This window comes from Eptesicus fuscus, chromosome 14, assembly GCF_027574615.1.
Source record: "Eptesicus fuscus isolate TK198812 chromosome 14, DD_ASM_mEF_20220401, whole genome shotgun sequence".
In the NCBI taxonomy this organism is placed as follows: domain Eukaryota; kingdom Metazoa; phylum Chordata; class Mammalia; order Chiroptera; family Vespertilionidae; genus Eptesicus; species Eptesicus fuscus.
The window spans coordinates 1,261,650-1,268,450 of record NC_072486.1 but is presented as its reverse complement, the minus strand read 5'-3'; the positions used below and the strand labels follow the sequence as shown (position 1 = coordinate 1,268,450).

General features: G+C 49.7%; 1 non-coding gene across 1 annotated transcript; it reads left to right on the top strand.

The window, feature by feature from the left end:
- Positions 1–6,171: 6,171 nt before the first annotated feature.
- Positions 6,172–6,360, top strand: LOC114234992 (U2 spliceosomal RNA). Its single transcript, XR_003621180.2, has one exon. It is a non-coding gene; the product is annotated as a U2 spliceosomal RNA (small nuclear RNA).
- The last annotated feature ends 441 nt before the right edge of the window (positions 6,361–6,801 follow it).

The window sequence follows — 6,801 nt, the reverse complement described above, 5'->3', positions numbered from 1 at the left end:
CTCCTGCTTTCAGCACCCTCGCAGACTGCAGGGATCCTGTCGCTGCTGGGCACACTCCCTACAGTTCCCCTCTGTTCTCATCACGCCCACACGGCTGGGATGTGCTGTCCTAGTGGCCTGGCTGGAGATGGCCGCTGGCACAGCGATTTGGAAATCACACATTTGCCAGTAAAGTTCCATCTCCTGACTTCCATTTGTTCAGTTCATTGTAATGCGACCTAATTGGGCATTTGTCTCGATGTGTCATGGGCTCAGTACCTGACACACACTGCTTCATCAGATGCTCACAATGACACGATAGTCCTCTTTTGACGCCTGAAGAGTCGGGGCTTGGATAGCTTAGGTCATTCTCTCCAAATGTCACAGTGTGTTCAAATGTCACAGAGAAACCTTTGGAAACGGGAGAACCTGGTTCTAATCAAGGTGCTGCCATCGCAGCCTCATTGATGCTGGTGATTTATGCCCTTGGAGACAATGTCCCAGCCACACAGACATGACATAGGGCAGGTGATTATTCACACGGAAGTGCTTTTTGAACACCATGCAGCCCCTCTCAGGGAAACGCTGAGTAAAATGGTTGCTGCCACCTTGGCCTTTTGAGCATCATTCAGAAACAAGGAGGAGAGCAAGGAATTAGAAATCCACCTTCATCAATGCTTGACTGTAAAATCCTGAAGCACCAGGTCTGAGGAAAGGCTAAGAGCAGACAGAGCTGCTGGGGTTCCTGTCTGCACCCCCACAGGCAGAGGCAGCCACAGAGCCCTGTCCTCCGGAAGCAGGCTGGCGGCCACAGGAGAGGATGTCCACCCTCGGGCTCCGTGCCGTGAGCTGAGGAGGACAGGCCAGGTCACAGCCGTTCAGCCCCTGCCCGATGGGACTCCTGCCAGGTGAATGTGGCTGCTCCCTCATCCACACAGACTTCCTGCCAGTGACGGTCCGGGGCGACCCCTGTTCCATGTGAATAAGGATCCAGGAAGAACCAGAGGTCCATCCGCAGTGCTGCGTTCATATGAGTCAGAAGCTCTAGGCGGTGGCGTGGCTCTGTGGCCAGCAATGGCAGCCCCGCAGGCTACCCTCTGCGTGGAGCTCAGTGGTGTGCTCCTGAACATCAGTCCACATTCTCCCCACTTGTAAAGCTTCTGCCAGCCATCGACACGTGCCCCAGATTATGTTGTGTACGATATTCGAGTTCTGTGGCACATGGGGAATGGGTCTTCTAGTCATAATGAATTATGGGATTACAATAGTAGGAAGAGGAACAATCATTCACTCTTAACTAATTGAAATAATCTTAGAGAATTCACTTTGTTCTCTTCATGCCACTTGACTCATCTTGTCAACAAATACAACAACAAAAGCCTCTACCAAGTCGGATGCCATTAAGTTGGAATAGACACCAGCTTATGTTCCAATGCCTGTGCCATGTAGAAGGTTGTCATCTGGAGTTAAATTCTAGGATCTCAGGGGCATTAGAGCATCATTGTATGAAGCTGCTTTGACAGTTTTTTACTTTATTATTCTTCTGTCATAATAATTTGTGTTGCCCTGGCCGGTTTGGCTCAGTGTCAGCCTGAGGACTGAAGGGTCCTGGGTTTGATTCTGGTCAAGGGCACATGCCGGGGTTGTGGGCTCGAGCCCCAGTGTGAGGCGTGCAGAAGGCAGCTGATCAATGATTCTCTCCCATCATGGATGTTTCTATCTCTCCTTCTCCCTTCTCTGAAATCAGTAAAAATATTTTTTAAAAAATTACGTTGCTTCTGCTGCAACTGATAATTGGAAGTGTGTTTGTCCTGAACATCTGAGACATAACTATCATTCTTAAGCCACCTGATGCTTTTGAAATGTAACATCTAACATCATCTATTCTAATAAAAGGGTAATAGGCTAATTAGACCGGATGTCCTTCCGGACAAAGCCACAGCTGCTGCGAGGGCCCTCGGCACGGGAGAGGCCGTGGCCCCTGCCACAGAGGCAGCGGGAGAGGGGACTGCACAGTCCTGGTCCCAGTGCTGCCCCTTCCGCAGAGGCAGCCACAGAGGCAGCGGTGCAGGCCCAAAGGCTGGACGGGGTGCGACCTGCTGTGCCTCAACCTCCCACAGCTCCTTCCCCAGCTGGCCTGGCCCCAGATCACACACCCCCCCCCCCCGCCCACTGGTGGGCGGGGCCAGCAGCGGGGTGATGGGGCTGGCGCCTTCCCCTGATCAGCCTGGTTGCCTCCCACAGAGGGAGGCCAGACTGTGGCTTAGGCCCGCTCCCTGGGAGCGGGCCTAAGCCATCAGTAGGACATCCCCTGAGGGCTCCCGGACTGTGAGAGGGAGCAGGCCGGGCTAAGGGACCCCCACCCAGTGCACAAATTTTCGTGGACCGGGCCTCAGTCACATTATAAACTGAGTAGAAAGTTCACAAACAAGAAAGCAATACTGCTGCTTCTCCTTTATTTTGTATCTTCCCTCAGCTATCTCGCTCAAAAGAGGAGCAAAATGGCCGATGTCACCTCCTTCCCCTCCACATTTTTTACTGTAAAATTCTATGCTGTCATTTCTTCTTGGGTTTGCTGTCGTTTCTTTGTGGAAGAACAGGTTCCACAGACCTTCGGCTTAATCAGTGTTCATAATCTCCTGCTGAGGAACCTTCCCTTCTGGACAATGACTGGCATTCCACCAGCAATTCATGCCGGTTTGGGATTATCAATGAGCACATTGTTTGTTATTCAGACACCATTTTTGCCCTCCTCCACAGTCCCCTCCTCAAATGACCCTGACGCTAACCTAGAACATGGTGGGACCATCAGGGACCAACTGACCACTTCCTTCCTTCATGAGGTCTAGACTCTAGAGGAAACCATTGTTAGGAGGCTGGAGGTAGCCTGAGAGTTAACGGGTTTCTAATCTGTAGTTTGTTTGATTGATTTGGTAAAGACCAGGAGCTGCAGTCTGGTTCCAACTGCTTCTGGGGAGACAATGTCAGCTTGTAGAGAGCTTAGTCGGGGGTAAATGGCCGAGGAGGGAAATGAATAGAGGGTTAATGAAATGTGTAATAGCGATTCTGTCATAGTCAGGCATTAGGTGATGCTGTGAATGGCATGTGAGTGAGCCTGGCCATAGGAGTACCTGGACATGGAGACTAGCCCAGTTTGTATTTGTGTTTGTACTGCCTTGTCCAGGTGAGCCCTGGGCCTGGGCCTTAGTTGAGGTTTGCCCGTCTTGCTCTGTAGTAGATGGGACGGAAATCTCGAGGCTGTAGAGCCAGCATTTGCCAAATTCCGTGACAGATGGGCCATGTAGATTATCTCTCGAAATCATCCTTATTCAGAAGATGAAGAAATGAACATTTAGAAAACATGCCATACAAATATAGCAACAAAAACATCCCCTAAACAGGATGTAATTAAGCTGGAATTCACACGGGCTGAGCCTGTGCAGCAAAAACTGCCTCTTTCCAAAGAGAAATCTGAAATCCAGGCCCCGGTGTCCCTCCTGACCGCAGGGTCTTCGTTCCCCAGGGCCTTTGGCCAGGCTCACGCAGTGGCGGGTGATGTGGCTCTGGGACACGTCAGCTCTGGCTTCTGAGGAACCTGAGACTAAGCAATTGGAAGGAACCTCCGGGAGGGGCTGGGCACTGAAGGGCCCACAGCAAAGTCTCTGGACACTGGCTTTGGGGCAGGGCAGTGCCCTGTACACACTCTCAGAGGAGACACCACCCCTGGGAGGGGCGACTGGAAGCTGGGGTTTGACCCCTCCCCGGCCTCCCTGCAGGCACCCCTTCCTTTGGTGAGCCCAGTTCACCTCCTTTGGCTGTGATTGTAGGGGCAGCACTTCCCTGAATAATTCTGTGAGTTATTCTAGCAAAGGTCCATGTTGAACGTGATCGTGGGACATTTCCCCAAGTAGTCAGCCAGCTGGCCTGAAGGGAGAGTGGCCCTGGGGACCCTAATCTTACAGCTGGCACCTCGGTCGCGTGCAGCCTGTGCCTTCAGACTGTGCAGGTGGCCGGACCTTCAGCATCCCAGGCCCGTGCTCGTTCCCGTCACTGCTGCTGAGGGGGCATTACTGCAGGAGGCCTGAGGCTGGGCGCCCCCTCCGACCTGTGGGCGGGCCCTACAAGGGGAAGTACTCTGGATCACTCACCACGTGAAATAGTCACTCATTCTCATTCTGGTTTGGAAGTGGGCAGTTGCTTTTATAAGCGAAAAATTGTAAAAAGATGGATATGCTCATTTGTGATGTGTGGGGTAGAATTCAGTAAAGGCTTGGAAGGTGGGAATTTTGCAGTGTATTTCAGAAATAAACATTTCACATCATTTTACTCTATAATCCCCTTAATAGGGGTTCTCTCCTAAAGGAACAATAAAAATGCTAACCCAGATTTCCTCACAGAAGGGCCCTTACCGAGTTACCATTCGTTAGATATGCCAGCCATTGACTACGCCATCCAACGCCAATGAAAATGATGTTTGGAAAGAAGTAAACGGCAAGAGGACAAGCTGTGGTGGGTGCTGGCAACGTACCCAGAGTACATATGCAGTGCTTCCCACGTTGCTTGCAGAAAGCAGTGTGTAATTCAGAGTGGAGGCAAACACGTCAAATCTCACCTATGATTTAGCTTCCAGGTGGGGAATTGTGGGTTGTTGTTGTTGTTGTTGTTTGTTTTGTGTGTTTTTTGCATTCACTGAGTAAAAGTTCTCATCACGTTGGCTGCCTGAACAGGCAACTCTGCGTTCCAACGTGGGCCGAGGTGCCATTTGAGGAAGGGCCTGGAGACCTAGTCTGAGCTGAGGTCTTATTCAGCAGCTTTGGTTTGAAATCAAAGCCCTCGTGTCTTGTGAGCAGGGAGCTGGTTTAGCACCTGAGAGGACCATTGTCAGGCGTCTCTGTGAGGTTGGAGGTTAGAAGGCAGTCGGAGCTAGTGGGGAGCTATGTGTGTAAGCGTGTGCGTGAGCGTGAGCATGAGACGCTGATGGATGCCTCCTGAGGATTCCAGTTGTGGCCAAAACACAGCCCCTCGCCCAGCACCGCAGGTGTGATTAGCAAGTCCGAAGGCATCAACTGAACTGCATCTGGTCTAACGACGGGCACTTTCAAAATTTCAGATACATGTAATGCCACTGATTTGGGCAGCTGCTGGGAACTGTGCTAAAGATCGCTCCACAAAGCTGCTGCAATTTCCAGAAACAAGAGCAGCCTTATTGCTTTTATCCTTGATTTAAATCCTATTTAGGGGGTGAGCATTTTTATTCATGAACAATTGTTCGTTGCCAAAGCATTGCATTCTGAGTCCTATGAACCCTGGGATATTGCTGTAAATGTATTAAACCAGGGACCTAACACACGGGCTTCTTTACACTGATGCGTGAGGACATGGGGTGGCTTATTTCTCCTGGTGGGGACATGCGATGGTTGTCCAGGGGATGCATTCGTTAACAGAGACGGGAAAGCAAAGCTACGCAGACTGCTTCTGAAACAGTCCACTGCTCTGGTCTGACTAATGTTTTGGTCAATAAGGTCAAGCCTTGAACAACATTTTTCATAACTGACATGAGCTGATGCCACAGCTGTGACATGGCACCGAGGGAGGACAGAGGTCCCAGCACCAGATCTGACTTCGCCCCACACCAGCGTGGTCCGGGTGACCCGCAGAGCTCAGACAGAGCCACGTGGTGACTGCCTGGGTCAACTCAAGACAAGACCCTGTGGCTCGGTCTGCACACAGGAGCATCAGCACTGTCCAGACCCGACAGTGACCAGGCCGCATGCGCCCCGGCTAAGCCTCGCGCCTGCTGCTTGCTTACCGCTCAGCTCCAGCCACGGTTCAGGCCTGAGCCCTCACAGACGGGGTCAGCTGTGACAGTCACAGAACCGTCCACGTCCTGCTCCTGCGGGTCCGCGTGTCCATTCAGGAAGCTTCTGGCATCACAGCCAGCTCCCAGTCACCCGGGCTAGGGTGTTGGCATCACCGGTTCTTTTCTACATCTAAACTTGCTTTCCAGAAACATAATTAGCCCTTTAACAAGGAAATTTTCATATTTATCCTCTTTATTTTATTTTTTAACACTGTTCCTTTTCTTTTTCTCTTTTGGGAAAAATTTTTATTCAGGGAAAGACAGAAAACAATCACTTTATACATACCCTTTCCTGACAGGTAGTCAAAATAGCTATAAAAAAGATAAAGTTTATCGCTTCTTGGCCTTTTGGCTAAGATCAGGTGTAGTATCTGTTCTTATCAGTTTACTATCTGATACGTCCTCTCTTCGAGGACATTGTATTAAGTGTATTTTTGGAACAGGGAGATGGAATAGGAGCTTGCTTTGTCCATTCCACGCATCGACTGTATTGCAGTACCTCCGGGAACAGTGGATCAAGGAGAAAAAAAAAAAGCCCTCACCGGTTTGGCTCAGTGGATAGAGCATTGACCTGCAGACTGAAGGGTCCTGGATTTGATTCTGGTCAAGGGCACATGCCCAGGTTGCAGGCTCGATCCCCATAGGGGCATGCAGGAGGCAGCCAATCAATGATTCTCATCATTGATGTTTCTATCTCTCTCTCCCTCTCCCTTTCTCTCTGAAATCAATTTTTTTTTAAAAAAAGCTTTTTTTAAAAAAAACACAAAAAGATAGTTATTAAACTATATTTCTTTTTTCTCTACCCTTAATAGTAAGTATATTTACAAAATTGCTTTCACTACTATAGCTATGAGCTTTTGAAAAGCCTCATGTTCAAGATAAAACAGTAAGTGTGGGACAAAGTCATTAAAAATTTAACATCTTTCAAAATTAGTTTACCATACAAAAAATGTTCATATAAT